Here is a 17,422-nt window from a genome sequence, read left to right as displayed (position 1 = left end):
TACTACACCTGCTTTGGGGAGCAAGGTGGTGAGATCTAGGAAGTCAAAGAGGCATGTGTCCTTCAGCCAGTAATTCTACTCTGAAATATGCAGCCTACAGAAAACTCCACTATATGTGCATAAAGACAATCACTGACAAAGGCATTGCTTGTGATAGAAAAAAAATTAGAAATAACCTAAGACTCATCAACAGGAGAATGACTGAATAAATCATGATTTATTCGTACAGGAGCATACCATACAGCAGGGAAAAAGAAGCCATTACCATTACATGTATCAACAAGGATGTGTCTCCAGAGCAAACACTAAAGCCAGTTGTGACAGAGTACACAGAATGGACTGTTTATAGAAAGCTTAAAGAGCTACAAAACTAGTGTTCAACAGACACAGCCAGGTAAAACTGAAGAAAAGCAAGGGAAGCGTTGTTGCGAAAGATAAGACAGTGAGTCCTTCTGTTGGGAGCCTGGGAGAGGAATACACAATGGTGAGGCTTTTGCAAAGCTTGGTGGAGAGAATGTGTGTGTTCAATTCATTATTCTCTGAACTGTGCACGTCAACTACCTATACTTATTATGTGTCTCACAATTGTAAATCCAAAGAACATTCGATGCAGAAAAAGTTTAAGGAAGTTTAAACATGCATACCTTGCCTTTAAACACACATACTTAAACAGAAGCACACTGTTTAAGAAAAAATGGAAAGCATGAATAACTATAACATATTGTGTTGTCTGTATATTCATCTGTAGTAAAAATAAAAAGCAAAATCAGTAGGGTTGTAAGAGAAGGGAACACAAAGGGCTTCAACTGTATTTGATACATCATATTTATTTCTTGAATAGTGGATGGAATAAGAGTTGATTACAGTATTCCAGAGACAACTTGGCTTCTTTACTAAGGTTAGAACTTAATCCTCTCTAAAAATTTCTTTCACCCTCATTCCTGGTTATCTTGAGGAAGATGATCAAGAGAGTGAAGTAATGAAAGACAGGACAAGGTCACCATCATCTGAAGTGAAATCATGACTAATTCTCATATGAGCAGATCCGTAGTTTGCACAGTAAGTTTCAAAAGACATTTGAAAGTGTTAGTCACTCAGTCGTATCTCTTTGCAACCCCGTGAACTGTAACCTTCCAGGCTCCTCTGTCCTTGGGTTTTTCCAGGCAAGAATCCTTTGAGTGGGTAACCATGCCCTACTTCAGGGGATCTTCCCAACCCAGGGATCAAACCCCAGTTCTCCCGCATTGCAGTCAGATTCTTTACCATCTGAGCCGCCAGGGAAGCCCCCTAGTAAATTTCTACTTGATCTTTGAAAAAGGATGTGATTGAAATAAATACTCTCAAGTTTGAAAAAAATTCTCATATTTCATATTTCCTTAGGGGGTCTTCATTCCAAGTATTCCCATGCTGTATGTAATTTAATGGACTATATATATAAATTATATATTAAGATTCCTTTAGACAGAAATTAAACAATTTATCATGATTCCACATACATTTTCAGTGGTTATTGACCAGGTCATAAAAATGTCTCACCTAATTAAAAATTAAAAGAAGGCTTTTCACTGTATTTTTAATAGACAGTTATAAACATACATTGTGCTTTACATAAAGTGGAGAAAAGAGATAAGATTTTCTTTCAGGAGGCGTGTATCAGAAATAAACAACATAAGAAGTGCATGTAATAGTCTCATTGAATGAAAATGTTTATACTATTAACTCTTTATTTTTTAATAACTAATATATGTGTGGCTCAGCTAGTAAAGAATCCATCTGCAATGTGGGGGAAATGGGTTCGATCCCTAAGTTGGGAAGATCCCCTAGAGAAGGGAAAGGCTACCCACTCCAATATTCTGGCCTGAAGAATTCCATGGACTGTATAGTCCATGGGGTCGCAAAGAGTTGGACACAACTGAGTGACTTTCACTTTTCACATGATACGTAATTTTTTTAAAAACTGTATAGTCAAATACTCCATTCAATTTCTGTCCCCCAGTAACAGAGTTTCTCTTCCTGGAGGCAAAGCATGTTATCAGTGTGTTCCCACTGATATTTTCAGTTTACTTCTATTGATATTCCATACATATACAAACATGAATACCTCTTTCAGTGAAAATGGTATCACACTGTATATACTGTTCTGTATTTTGACTTTTTTCACTTACATGTCTTTGATGTCTTCCCATGAGAAGAACATTCTTTCCAATATACAGATGTAAAGTTAAGATTCTTAACCAATCTTCTACTGATGAACCTTACTATTCATGGTGCTGCTATTGCAAATAATGTTGCAAAGAATGAACTTAGGTTTGTCATTCCCCGTATTAGACGTATATTTTCAGGGTAAATCACTAGAATTAGAATTGCAGGGATAAAAGTATTTTACACAGTTATACAAATGTGTGTTTCTCCTAACAGTGAGTGAGGGTCCCTCCACTATACCTTTCCCATTGTTAGTTGCACTGGCTTTGTATGGTGTCAACTCAGCTGACCTTGGAATGACTTCCCCAATTTTTCTTTCCTGTAGGGAAATTTGCACAGTATTTGAAGGCAGAAGAGAAGGAGCTCAGAGTAGGGCACTGGTACTAGAGCAGCTTGCAAGGGATGCTGGTTTGCTGGCTTACTTTACTGGTGCGGGGAGGCATCCAGGCTCACAGCTACTTAGCTCCTCCAGATCCTGCCAAATCTCCTCCTTCACATTCTTCGCTCACAGATTCTTTGCTTGCAGCTTGATGGCAAAGGACCCCAGCTTTCCTGCAGGTCACCAGCAGCATCAAGCCTGCAGATGGTGAAAGATACATGAGGGCACTTTTTGTCCTCCTGGGTTACAGCTTGTTCTCATCCTCCCCATTTCACATCCAGCTTATCTTCCTGACTTCCAGAATGAGCTGACTACAGAGGCAGCAGCCTTGCACAGACCTCTCCCTCAACTCCCACAACTGTGTGAGGTCTACTTCCTCTAGAAAATTGCTTACTCGTTATCACAGTGATTTTGCCTCTCTAACTGAACTCAAACTGATAACAATGGTGCGTCAAACTTTTTTGCCCAGAAATAGGTGAATCTCAATATCTATTTACTTTTTGTTTTTAAAAATTTCCCCAAATAATTTTGATTCGCATTTCTCTTACGAATGATGTAGAACATCTTTGAAAAGTTGAAAGTTTAGCCACACAGTCGTGTCCGACTCTGCGATCCCATGGACTGTAGCCTGCCAGGCTCCTCTGTCCTTGGAATTCTCCAGGCAAGAGTCCTAGAGTGGCTTTCCATTTCCTCCTCCAGGGAGAACATCTTTATGTTTGTCTAAATGCCTTTTGAGGGCTTCCCCTGGTGGCTCCACAGTAAAGAATTGTATCACAATGCAGGAGACCGTAGGTTGGATCCCTGGATCAGGAATCTCCCCTGGAGAAGGAAATAGCAACCCCCTCCAGTATTCTTGCCTGGGAAATCCCACGGACAGCGGAGCCTGTGGGCTACAGTCCATGGGGTCGCAATAGAGTAAAACACAACTTAGCGACTAAACAGCAAAAAAGCCTTTGAATTTTCCTTTCATTGATCCTTCATATCCTTTGCCTAATTTTTCCAATAAGTCTTGGCTTTTTCCACATCAATTTGTATGAGCTTTTACTATATTTGGGAAATTATGTTTTGCTTACATGTTAAAGCAATGCTAGCTGCTACAGTAGATGACCACACACAGAAGTTTCTCGATAACAAATCCCGTTGCTGCTTGCAATCCTCCAAGCAAAAATCTAGGAACCGCGATTCTTCCCATTTTGTGGCTCTGGCATCTTCAACATGCCATTTTCAAACACTCCCAAGACTTTTGTGTCCATCTAGATTTAACCTAGCAAATGGGGAAAGAATTTGGAGTATCAATTGTAATTAAAAAATAAACAAACTTGGTATACTAGAAACAGAAGAGAACTTCTTCAACATGATAAAGGATGTTTTTAAAGGACCCAAAGCTAACATCATACTCAACAGCCAAAGACCGAAAAAGCTTTTCCTTTAAGATCAGGAATAAGACAAGGCTGCCCACTTTCACCACTTCTATTCACTAATATATAGGATGTTCTAGTCAGAACAACTGGCCAAGAAAAAGAATTAAAAGGCATCTATGTTGGAAAAGAAGACGTAATATCAATTTTGTTGCCAGATGTTTATTAGTTCTAACATTTTTCAAATGGAATCTTCAGAGTGGAAAACAAAGACGCAGGATAAAAAAAATAAATAAACCCAGATGCATTTTCTTAAAGATTTTTTTTTTTTTTTTTGGCGTGGACCATTTTTAAAGTTTTTATCCAATCTGTTACAATATTCCTTCTGCTTGATGTTTGGCTTCCAAGTATGTGAGATCTTAGCTCCCTAACTAGAGATTGAACCTGCACTCCCTGCATTGGAAGGTGAAGTCTTCCACTAGACCACGAGGGAAGTCCCAAGTTAGATGCATTTTATACACTGACAATGAACAATTCAAAAAGAAAATTAACAAGTTCCATTTACAATAGCATCAGAAAGAATATAATACTGAGGAATAAACTTAACCAAGGAGGCAAAAGATTTGTGTACTGAAAACTGCAAAGTACTGCTGAAAGAAATAACACACAAATAAATGGAGAGATACCTTGTGTTCATAGACTGGAAGACTTAATATTGTTAAGATGTCAACAGTACCCAAAGCCATCTACAGAGGCAATGCGATCTCTATCCAAATCCCAGTGATGTTTTTTTTTTGCAGAAGTAGAAAATTTCACCCTACATTGAAAATTCAAGCACTAATCATGGTTTCCTATGTTTTCATTAAAGACCACCCAGGTGGCTCAGAGCTAAAGAACCCACCTGCCAAAGAGAAGATACAGGTTCGATCCCTGGATTGGAAAGATCCCCTGAAGAAGGGAACGGTAACCCACTCCAGTATTCTTGCCTGGGAAATCCCATAGAGGAGCCTGGAAGACCGTGGTCCTTGGGGCTGCAAAGAGTCTTTGTTAACTAACGTAAACTAACGAGTATTTCTCATACTTTAATGAATTTATAAGTTTAGGATCTTGTGAAAACACAGGTTCTGACTCAATCAGTCTGAGGCAGGTCTTTTCTGTCAAGTCCCCAGATGATGCCTAGACGCACTGGCATCACCTAAGTACTTCCTATGCCTGATTAGCTCAGGATTTAGGAGACATCTACCTACATGGAGCCTTACTCTGGTCTATGAGACCTGCCACCCCTCACCCTCCCCAAACCTCTTTGCTTCATCTCTTGCCATTCCTACCATCCCTCATTCACCTCAAGCCACACTGGCCTCCCTGCTGTTCCTCATAAACAAGAAGCACATTGCTGTCTCAGAGCTTTGGAGCTGACCGTCCTCAGCCTGGGGCACTCTCCCCACATGCTCCGTGGGCAAGGCTTGCTCCGTGGTGTGTATGCTAAGTCACTTCAGCCCTATCCAACCGTTTCAGACCCCACGGACTGTAGCCTGCCAGGCTCCTCTGTTCATGGGACTCTCCAGGCAAGAATACTAGAGTGGGTTGCCGTTCCCTTCTCCAGGGGATCTTCCTGACCCAGGGATCGAACCTGCGTCTCCTGTGACTCCCACATTGCAGGCAGATTCTTTACCGCTGAGCCAGCGGGGAAGCCCGGCTTGCGCCTGTACTTCCATTTGTGCACAAACGTCACTGAATGGGCAGATTGTCTCTGATTGTCATTTATAAGACAGGACTCCCGCTACCCCCAGACCTAACACCTGAAATATATGTTTGTGTTTACTGACTGTCCCCCATCCAAATTGTAAGTTCCATGTCTATTTTATTCATTAGTGTATGGCCAGTGCCAAGAACAGTCTGAGCTTACAGTAGGTAGTTAACACATACTAAATGGATGAATATTAGACAGCCATTTACTTATATTACAACTTAAAACCCCCAAATCGGATACCAGTTGTCTCCATGTTTCTTACTTAAAATCGCTGGCTAAGATGAGATTGTTTTTTTGCTTATTTTAGTATAATATCATATTTGTTGACAATGGCATAAAGTTATAGCAAAGAAGTTTTGAAAAGTTCTCCAAATGATGTGTTTGGTAAGTTATCATTCTGTCTTCCAAATGCATATAGCATGTGAGTGGGTTACATCTATGAGGCTGGCCCACCTCCACTAGGAATTCAAGGACAACTGAAGGCCATCTTTTTTCAGACATGGTATTTGGAATCTGCTGACAGTGTCATGTGTTCTGTATGCCCACTTCAGTTAAGATCTTTCGGCTAAAAGAAACAAAGATTGACTCCAGCAAGGATTCAAGGAAAAAAAAGACTCTTGCTGGGAAATATAAAACTGGGAAAAAGAGCACCATTTTGCCTTGTAGGGACGGCACTGCTAGAAATCTCAGCGTCAGGAACTTTTGGATCTTAATTCTAACGTTGAAGCAGGAATACGATCACTTCCTTTCAGCACATCTGTTCTTCTCTCTCTGCTGTCTGACTTTCTCAGCCTAGTTTTCTTTCTTTAACGCACTGCTTATGCTAGCTCATGGCTTCTTTTCCTTTATAACCTTCTGGCTTATACATATGCATTATGGCCCATCTCGCCTCTCTTTCCATTATGATCGTGTAGCTTCAGCTCCCATAGTTAACTTCTCTTCTCTTTTCAGGCTCCCAACAGCAATTCTGCATGAGTAAATGTGCTTGCACCGGCTGATATTTTTTGCATCTGGCCTGGGTAGGATGGCTGCCTTTGGGCCAGCTTCCTGTTGCTTGTCCAGTCAGGAGTGGCCAGTGGCCAAGTGGTTCCACCCTGTGATGACCTTTATATCAGTGAAGCAGTTCTCTTTCGAGGGGCTGCATGTATGACTGAGGTGGGGGAGTACCCACATGCTTCCTCAAAACTTCTTTCCTTCTCCTTTTCATAGATGGGAGCTGACTCTGGAAATTTCTTATGACTCACTCCAGGTCCAAGAAGCCTTTCCTCAGGCTGGTTAGAAGCCCGACCTCTGTGAGTTTTTGTTGGGATCTGTCTCATACTGTCTAATAAGTGTTTCATACTTGTACCTTCCACTTTAGTGTGAGCATCTCTGGCTAAGAAAACTATACTTGTTTTTCATTTAAAATATTTATGAAATATCAAATGTTGATGGACGGTGATAATCATCAATTTCTTGCCTCTTACACATCCAGCTTTCTTTGCCCCTTTTCATGATAGTAGAGCTGGTCTCTGGAAACATCTCTCCTTTGCCAGCTATGAAATGCCAGACTTCGCCAATAGAGGGCGCAGAAGACACACTGCAGAGCCACAGCAACAGGCTTGTGGATTCCGGTGAGCTTCCCAGGTGTAGAGAATCCGCCTGCCAATGCAGGAGAGGCAGGTTCCATCCCTGGGTCGGGAAGATCCCCCGGAGGAGGAACCGGCAACTCACTTCAGTACTCTAGCCTGGAGAACCCCACGGACAGAGGAGCCTGGTGGGCTACAGTCCTTGGGGCCGCAAAGAGTCAGACACGACTGAGCGCCCACACACTCCCAGATCCGCGGTGGCCCTTTTCCTCTGGCAAGCTTCTCCATCACTGCCAGGCCGTGTGCTCCATGCCCTCTTTGAGGAGTTCTGAATCTCAGCCACGGGGAGTCTCCCCTGGTAATCTCTGGGTCTTTCAGTGTCCACTCTCCCTCTAGCTGGAGGAAGTAGATGCTTTTTCTGCACCTGCTACTCTTAAGGATGCCTTAGAGCACAGGTCCCCAACCTCTAGGAACCTAATGCCTGATGATCTGAGGTGGCGCTGATGTAATAATAAAGGGCACTATTAATAAATATAATGCCCTGAATCATCTGGAAACCATCCCTCCTACCCCTCGTCCATGGAAAAACTGTGTTCCACAAATCTGGTCCCTGGTGCCAAAAAGGCTGGGGATCACTGCTAAGAGTTCTGCTTCTTTCAGCAGTAAACCACCTTCCAGAAGTTAAAAATTCTTTACATTTTCCCTCTTCAATTAGCTGAGTAATAGCTGTCCTCTGAATGGACCCTGGCTAATATAACATGTAATGAGGCTTTTATGGTGTTTTTAAATGGACCCATAAATAAATAACATAATTTTCTCCATTTTAATTTCTAACATGGTAAATATTGACAGATATAATCCATACAGAGAAAAGGTTTTAGGGGTCCTCAAAAAGTTTTAATAGTTTAAATGTTTCCTGAGATAAAAATGTTTGAAAACAGCTGCTTTATTTCAAGTCTTCTCAGTGTTTTAGGTGTTTTTTTTTCAATATTTATTTATTTTTATGACTGTGCTTGGTCTTTGCTGCTGCTGCAGCTACTCTCTAGCTGTGATGCGTGGGCTTCTCATTGTGATGAATTTTCTTTTTGGGGAGCCCAGGCTCCAGGGCACGTGGGCTTTAGTAGTTGTGGTGCACAGGCTTAGCTGCACCGCAGCATGTGGAATCTTCCCTGACGAGGAATCGAACCCATGGCCCCTGCATGGGCAGGTGGATTCTTAACCACTGGACCACCAAGTCCCTTCTCAGTGTTTTGCCATACTAATGCACATTGCATATCTGAATTTAAACCCAGACCTCATGTATATAAAGCTGTAGGTGAGGCTGACAATGTTTAAGTCTTGAAAACTTGAAACCTTTTTTTCTCATTCAGAACTTTCTTTAAAAAAATTTAAAAAGAGATCACCCCTTAACAGTTAACAATGTGGTAGTGGTGGTTTAGTCGCTCAGCCGTGTCCAATTCTTTGCAGCCCCACGGACTGTAGCCTGCCAGCCTTCTCTGTCCATGGGATTTCCCAGGCAAAATCCTGGAGTGGGTTGCCATTCCCTTCTCCAGGGGATCTTCCCCGCCCAGGGATCAAAACCCTCACCTCCTGCTTGGCAGGCGGATTCTTTACCCCTGAGTCTCCTGGGAAGCCCAGTTAAAAATATAATTAAAATGAAATACATCAGCTGGGATTACTTGACATGATATGGAAGATATAAGGAAGAATTTGGTGAAACTTAGAAGGCAGAGAAGATTCTCTGGGAAGGATACCTGGAAACAAACTGAGACGTGGTGGGTGAAAGCTCAGTTTTGACTGAGATCTTGACTTCCTTCCTTCCTACCACAAAAAACTCATGATACTGTGGCAGAAACTGCAGGTTAAATGGCAGGTTAAACGGTAAAGTTTCTGAAAGAAACTTAAGAGTCTACAGGGGAGACTGGGAAGTAAGGAATCTACCAGGAGAATCTAAAGGAAGATCAACCAAGAGGATGTGGGGATATTTGTTGGGGAGAGGGTCATAGGAGACTTCTTTGGGAAAGTTCTTCCCCCACCTCTTTGCCTGGCAAGAGGCGCCTGGCATCACAAGAAGTCAGGTGTGGGAAAAGGAAGGTGGTAGCCAGAAGTGATGCCAACCAGTGGTCACATCACGATGGGACGTCTAGTTCATGTCTATGTTTTATTCTGGGGACACTGAGGGAGAGGGAGGGGCATATGGTGGGTGGGAGGAGGGCATGGAACATTTTTAAGTATGCAGGAAACCACAAATTTTTGTTTTGTAGAGGCAAACATCAAACAAACCATGTGAGGAAACATTACATCGAGAACAAGACTAGGAAGCATATCATTGTTATTATTCAACACTCCCTTGGAGGTCATATCTAACCAGTGCAATAAGACTACAAAAACACACGATCTACAAATTCATTCATTCAGTTGAAAATATTTATAAAACACCTAATATGGGTCAGCCATTGGCCCATATTTAAGGATATAGCAGTGAACAACAACAAAAGAGCCTTGATTTCATCAAGCCTCATTCTAGAAGAGCCAAACTGAAATCTGACCTCTCAGCATTTCACATAGTTCAACCCTTGGTTCTCGACTTCAACTCTTTTGATTTTTCTTTTTTTCTTTCGCCTTGGTATCCTGACTTCACACTTTTTGTTTTTTTCCCCCTATCTCTCCAGCCTCTCTCCTCCTTCCCCAGTTCCAATTTATTGGCTTTTATTCCTATGCTACCATGAAATGCTGATGTTTGATATGGGCTCTTCTCTCTTTACTGTACTTGCTTTCCTTCCATGATAATATCCAGTACTATACTGTGTCATGAAGTGCAGCTAGAAAGGTAATATAAAACCTAGTTTTGGTTTCACTTTCAAGTTCTATTCAATCTTCCTTGAACTCTTGATCTTTGCCATCTCCAATCTTCCCCATTACTGTGAATGCAATCACTATCCACCCAGTATCTCAAGCTATAAACCGAGAGTCACTCTTAACACTTTTCACTCCCTAAGCTACTTGGCTCAATTTGCCACTAACACCCACAGATTTTTACCATCAACATATATTTCAAATCTGCCCACTGCTACTACCCTATTTCAGTTCAGTTCAGTTCAATTCAGTCACTCAGTCGTGTCCGACTCTTTGTGACCCCATGAATCCCAGTATGCTAGGCCTCCCCGTCCATCACCAACTCCCGGAGTTTACTCAAACTCATGCCCATCGAGTGGGTGATGCCATCCAGCCATCTCATCCTCTGTTGTCCCCTTCTCCTCCTGCCCCCAATCCCTCCCAGCATCAGGGTCTTTTACAATGAGTCAGCTCTTTGCATCCAATGACCAAAGTACTGGAGTTTCAGCATCAGCATCAGTCTTTCCAATGAACACCCAGGACTGATCTCCTTTAGGATGGACTGGTTGGATCTCCTTGCAGTCCAAGGGACTCTCAAGAGTCTTCCCCAACACCACAGTTCAAAAGCATCAATTCTTTGGTGCTCAGCTTTCTTTATAGTCCAACTCTCACATCCATACATGACTACTGGAGAAACCATAGCTTTGACTAGACGGACCTTTGATGGCAAAGTAATGTCTCTGCTTTTATTTTTATTTTTTTCAATGTCTCTGCTTTTTAATATTCTGTTTAGGTTGATCATAACTTTCCTTCCAAGGAGTAAGCATCTTTTAATTTCATGGCTGCAGTCACCGTCTGCAGTTATCTTGGAGCCCAGAAACATAAAGTCTGCCAGTATTTCCACAGTTTCCCCATCTATTTGCCATGAAGTGATGGGACCAGATGCCATGATCTTAGTTTTTTGAATGCTGAGCTTTAAACCAACTTTTTCACTCTCCTCTTTCACTTTCATCAAGAAGCTTTTTAGTTCTTAACTTTCTGCCATAAGGGTGGTGTCATCTGCACATCTGAGGTTATTGATATTTCTTCTGGCAATCTTGATTCCAGCTTGTGCTTCATATGCAGAGTAATTGTTATTATATTATTACAAACTAATATAACGTGTCTCCTAATATGACACAGAGGGTATAATATCACTTATGCAGTATTTCAGACAAAATGCATAACCTGACTCTGCTTATGAGGAAACAATAAACAAATGCAACGGACGGCACTCTACAAAATAAATGGCCTGTTCTCTTCAAAAATGGCAATATCATGAAAAAGAAAGGCAAAAGAACTGCTCTAGATTGAAGGGGACTAAAGAGATATAAAACTGTGCACAATGAATGAGTCTCGATTGAATCCTGGGTTAGAAAAAAACTTGCTATAAAAGAACAATATTGGGAAATTGGCAAAAATTGAAAAAGATATGTTGATTTAAGATTTATTGACTAAATAGTTGTATCAATGTTAAATTTCCTCATTTTGTTAATTGTATGGTGGTTATATAAATCCTTGTTTTTAGGAACTATAAATTGAAGTATTTGGGGGTAATGAGGCATCTTCAACTTAATTTCAAGTGGTTCAGGGGAAAAGTGTATATAGAGTTGATTTTCATTATTTGTAGTGATTATGTTCTATTAAGTTGCAGAGAACTGAATTAGCAAATACTCAAAAAATTGTGCCTAGGGGAAACACACAGTTAAGTTCCTGTAAGCCTCTAGTTATTTTCTTCCCCCGCCCGTCAATATATTAACTTGTTTCGTGTGTGTTTCTGTTTGTGCGTGTGTGCATACTAAGTCCCTTCAGTGCGTGCAACTCTTTGTGACCCCATGGACTGCAGACTCCCAGGCTCCTCTGTCCATGGGATTCTCCAGACAAGAATACTAGAGTGGGTTGCCGTGCCCTTCTTCAGGGGATCTTCCCAACTCCGAGACTGAATCCGCCTCTCTTGCATCTCCTGCATTGGCCAGCAGGTTCTTTACCACTAGCGCCACCTGGGAAGCCCATGTTTAAAGATATCTTATTCAATATATATTTAATATATACTGTTGATTCATTAACACTGAACTCAAAACCAACAGTGCCTACTCTTTGTGACCCCATGGACTATACAGTCCATGGAATTCTCCAGGCCAGAATACTGGAGTGGGTAGCCTTTCCCTTCTCCAGGGGATCTTCTCAACTTAGGGATCAAACCCAGGTCTCCCGCATTGCAGGCAGATTCTTTACCATCTGAGTCACAAGGGAAGCCCATGTTTCTATTTAAAGATACCTTATTTAATATATATTGTTGATTCATTAACACTGAACTCATAACCAACAGCACTATTACTCATGCCTGGAATTGACCAGGGAGAATATGTTTCAGATGGGGAAGGCTTTTAAAGGGAGGTGAACCACTGTATGAAAATGCATTGGTTTTCATACCAATGAGGTTTGAGAGAAAGTTTGGGACATCTGGGAAGTTCCTGTAGTTGTATATGGGGCCAGTGGAAGGTGCCCAGCTTTGTGAATTCAGTGAAGTTTCCTGGATATTATGGACAGGAGATGAGGAAGAACTTAACTGTGTGTACAGATTTCAAGTGTTACTAAGAATACATATTTTAAGAAAAAGTTTGTTAATTTTTGATTATGTAAATACTATTCATTCATTGTTTAAAAAAAATTAGAGCATACAAGAGAAATTTTTTTTAAAAAAGATCACTTGGACTATCCCCAAATAGAGACATCCTCTGTTAACAAGATTGGTGTATAATCTAGATTTTCTTCTGAGCATCTATCTGTTTATTGGTTACAAATATTTTTTAATTTACAAAAAAATGGAGTCATACTTTGTATCAGTTCAGTTCAGTTCAGTTCAGTCGCTCAGTCGTGTCAGACTCTTTGCAACCCCATGAACCACAGCATGCTAGGCCTCCCTGTCCATCACCAACTCCCGGAGTCCACCCAAACCCATGTCCATTGAGTTGGTGATGCCATCCAACCATCTTACCCTCTGTCGTCCCCCTTCTCCTCCTGCCCTCAATCTTTCCCAGCATCAGGGTCTTTCCAAATGAGTCAGCTCTTTGCATGAGGTGGCCAAAGTATTGGAGTTTCAGCTTCAACATCAGTCCTTCCAGTGAACACCAGGACTGATCTCCTTTAGGATGGACTGGCTGGATCTCCTTGCAGGCCAAGGGACTCTCAAAAGTCTCCTCCAACACCACAGTTCAAAAGCATCAATTCTTCGGCACTCAGCTTTCTTTATAATCCAACTCTCACATCCATACATGACTACTGGAAAAATCATAGCCTTGACTAGACAGACATTTGTTGGCAAAGTAATGTCTCTGATTTTTAATATGCTATCTAGGTTGGCCATGACTTTCCTTCCAAGGAGTAAGCATCTTTTAATTTCGTGGCTACAGTCACCATCTGCAGTGATTTTGGAGCCCAGAAAAATAAAGTCAGCTACTGTTTCCCCATCTATTTGCCACTAACGTCTTTTTTTCATTTAACTACATGCCATGATCATTTTTTTTCATAAATGCACCTCTAAAAGTATATATCTTAATGCTGATTAATATTCCATAGTGTGAATAGATTTCTTACATTAGGATCATTCAGCTGTATCCACTTTTTCAAGGACCTTGACTTTCAAATACTAAAAATTTTTTAAAGTGGCTCAGACTTCATTAACCTTTAATGAAGCCACCCAAAATTGAAATTATTCACGAAGTCAAAACTCTTTAAGAGTTTGAGGAATTTCCTCGTGGTCCAGTGGTTAGGTCTTGGAGTGGTGGGGTGGGGGGCAGGATCCTGCAAGCCATATGGCAAGACCAACACAGAAAGAGAGTGAGCCACATTCCTTTAAGAGGAAAGGAGTGATACAGTGGTGTTCTGTTGCAGAAAGTATTTAAACAATCTGACGCAAAACGCAGATACTAGACTAGGCTCAAGGTACAGAACTTGAAGGCACACAGTCGTTTCTGGCACACTTTGAAGGTGAGGCCACAGCCATCTTAGTCAAATAGTTGTTTTCTTAGGCAGATTTTTCAGCTGATCTCATTTCACAAATAAAGAAGGTTTCCTATTTAAATCCTAAAGAGTAATAAAGTTCTACTCATTTTGTGGAGACTGTAGGTACTTGGAAAATCAAATGGCCAATAAGAATAATTGACACATTAAAAAAAAAAAAAGAAGAATCGACACCTTCTACTTGGTAACTGTGTGTGAGTGTGTATGCGCCCAGTCATGTCTGACTCTTTGTGATCCCAAGAACTTGTAGCTTGTCAAGCCACTCTGTCCATGGAATTTTCCAGGTAAGAATGCTGGACTGGGTAGCCATTTGCTACTCCAGGGGATAACTATACCTAGTTAAATTGTTTGTGTCTGTGTGTTAAAAAGGGCTCCCAGATGGCTCAGTGGTAAAAAAAAAATCTGCCTGCCAATGAAGGAGACATAGGTATGATCCCTGGGTTAGGAAGATCCTCTGGAGGAGGAAATGGCAACCCACTCCAGTATTCTTGCCTGGAAAATCCCATGAACAGAGGAGTCTGGCAGGCTACAGTCTATAGGATAGCAAAAGGTTTGACATAACTGAGTAACTAAGCATGCATGCAGTATGTAAATAGTAAAATATTCAGAATATAGATTTTATATTTGTTCAGTTTTATCACCTGAGTTAATAAGCAGACTATCTGGACAATAAATGACTTAATCCCTCATTTAGAAGGTGCTAAGGGCTTTCCTGATGGCTCAGCAGGTAAAGAATCTGCCTGCAATGCAGGAGAGCTGGGTTCGATTCATGGGTCGGGAAGTTCCCCTGGAGCAGAAAAGGCAACCCACTACAGTATGCTTGCCTGGAGAATTCCATGGACAGAGGAGCCTGGAGGGCTGCAGTCCATGGGTCACATGACTAAACACTCACTCACACTCAAGGGATTCCCAGGTGGTGCACTGGTAAACAATCCACTTGCAAAATCAAGAGACATAAGAGACATGGGTTTGATCCCTGGGTTGGAAAGATCACATGGAGGAGGAAACAGCAACCCACTCCAGTATTCTTGCCCAGAGAATTCCAAGGACAGAGGAGTCTGGCAAGCTATAGTCCATGGGGTGGTAAAGAGCTGGACAGAACTGAGTGACTGAGTACATACACACATGATCTGAATGTCTGTATCTCCCCAAAACTCATATCTTGAAATCCTAATGCCCAAAGGTGATGGTATTAGTAAGCCAGGGCTTTGGGGAGGTGTTAAATCATGAAGGTGGAACCCTCATGAATGGGATTAGTACACTGGACTAAGGTAAATGAACAAGGATTTTCAACATCTTTAATTTCACAAATATTTTAACAGCTAAATCTAATAAAGTGTTAGTCACTCAGTCATATCTAATAAAATCAAGATATAAGCTTCCCCCTACATTTTTCTTTTCTTACATAGAATGCATTTTGCCTCACTATATGTACTGTTTTATTATTATAAATTTCTATAGAAAGGAAATGTAATAAACACAATTATTGCTAAACTCCAAATTCAGGACAAGTATTGTAGTTACTTGAACTGGGTAAAGAGGAGTAAATTTTTAAGTAGAAAATTAAAGCTCCCATTAGCACAGCAAATTACCAAGCAAATGTAAACAATTAAAAGAGAAATGTCCAAGGTCACCTTAAAGAGAAAGTATACTTCCTCAGTCAGGTCTCTTTGTAACTTGATAGAAGTTATTTACATACCTAAATACAGTATGTGAGTTGGGGGTGGGGTTTAATGGAGTTTTAGAAAAGGGTAGTTCTCAGAGCAAACTTCTGACCCTTTCTTTCTTCAGCTGAACAATTTGTCCAGCGTGGAAACAGCAGGTCTGAGATTCAAATCCACTAGGTGGTTTTGCTTCCCTGAAAATGTTGCATTGTTGTCGTTTAGTCACTAAGTCGTGTCCGACTTGTCCAACCCCATGGACTGTAGCCCACCAGGTTCCTCGGCCCATGGGATTTCCCAGACAAGAATACTGAAGTGGGTTGCCATTTCTTCTCCAGAAAATGTTGCATGGCTCCATTTCATTCATTTACTTAGCAAATATTTACTAAATACCTTTTCAGTGCAAACTACTTTGCCAAGAGTTGTGTGTGGGGGATATAAGATTCACTAACGGAGTAGTGGAAAGAGATGTGCTTTGGGATCAAACAGCCTGGTTAGATTCCCAGCTTCATGGATAAATTACTCCTTTGCAGTTTTTAAGCCAGTAAACTGAAGTTGTTTTTTTTTTTTTTTTTTTTTTTAAGGAAGAAAGCAAGAAGGAAATATAAATATCTGTGACCAGGACACAAGAAGTGCTTAATAAAACTGCTTTTCTCTCTTCAACTCCACTTGGAGGAGTTTTCTATAAGGTAAGTGATCAAGTAAGCCTTCATAAAATGGGGAAGGGTGTAATTGATTTGGGTCTTAAGAAGGGTTCTTGATTTGGACTGGTTGAGATATGGGAGAGAACAAACTCAGCGACTGACGTGTTTGAATTGGAAGTAGATCCTGTTCTCTGGAACAGACTAGGAGGGTGAGAACAGGAAGCTGCAAAAGTCAGGATGCCTTTTATAATCTCATTCAGTATAGAGCAGGTTCCTAAAAACACAAAGTTATGAGGACAACAGCCTGAAATCAAGGCATCTTCTCTGATTAGATCTACGCGGCAAGTTTTTCTGTATTTGATTGTATTATTGATTCATTCACCACACACTTTTGATTTATTCAAAGAATAACACAGCACTTAAAATCTAAACACTAGAATGTGACCAGGAATCAAAAGACACTGTCCCAGTTTTGAAGCAGACACATAAACAATTTAAATACGTTTAGAGGTGATAGAGAGTCAGGTAGAGCAGCTCTGAGAAGAAAAAGATTTTTTTTTTGGGTCAGCTCAACTCTAATTATAAGAAAATAAACACATTTTACCAACTGTAAAATTATACGCCACGCTTAAACATTAAAAAAAAGAAAGGGACATTAAGTTTTGTTTTTTTTTCCCCCCGAAGTGTCAAACGTAAAGCTCATTCTAGCGATGCTTTTGGAGCTAAACCCGCAGAAAAACACTGAGGAAGCGTGACTGAGTTCTTACTGTTACTGCTCTCCGAAATCGGTCCTCCACATCGTTTCCTTAAAAAGTAGAAGCTTATGGGAAACACAATCTTGGCTCTTCAAGGAACACGCAACTAGAGACACCAAGGAGAAAGCAGAACGCGGATGCCGCAGTTTTCCAAGTGCGGTCTGCCGTTCCCACGTGGTGGATTTTTGGCAACTCGCCCCGCCTTCCT

General features: G+C 41.1%; 1 long non-coding RNA gene across 2 annotated transcripts in view; it reads right to left on the bottom strand.

Moving 5' to 3' along the window:
- Window positions 1-17,422, bottom strand: part of LOC133047841 (uncharacterized) — a 25,600-nt gene extending 8,178 nt beyond the window's left edge. The window contains exons 1-3 of one of the 2 annotated variants that reach the window (XR_009690855.1): window positions 17,227-17,422; window positions 3,655-3,845; window positions 2,625-2,779 (exon numbers count right to left, since the gene is read on the bottom strand). This is a non-coding gene — a long non-coding RNA (uncharacterized LOC133047841). Of the gene's footprint in view, window positions 1-754; window positions 2,780-3,654; window positions 3,846-17,226 lie in introns of those variants that run through there. The other variant, XR_009690854.1, reaches the window with a different exon arrangement.

Source organism: Dama dama, chromosome 27 (assembly GCF_033118175.1).
Source record: "Dama dama isolate Ldn47 chromosome 27, ASM3311817v1, whole genome shotgun sequence".
NCBI classification, from domain to species: domain Eukaryota; kingdom Metazoa; phylum Chordata; class Mammalia; order Artiodactyla; family Cervidae; genus Dama; species Dama dama.
This window is presented reverse-complemented; position numbering and strand designations above follow the sequence as displayed.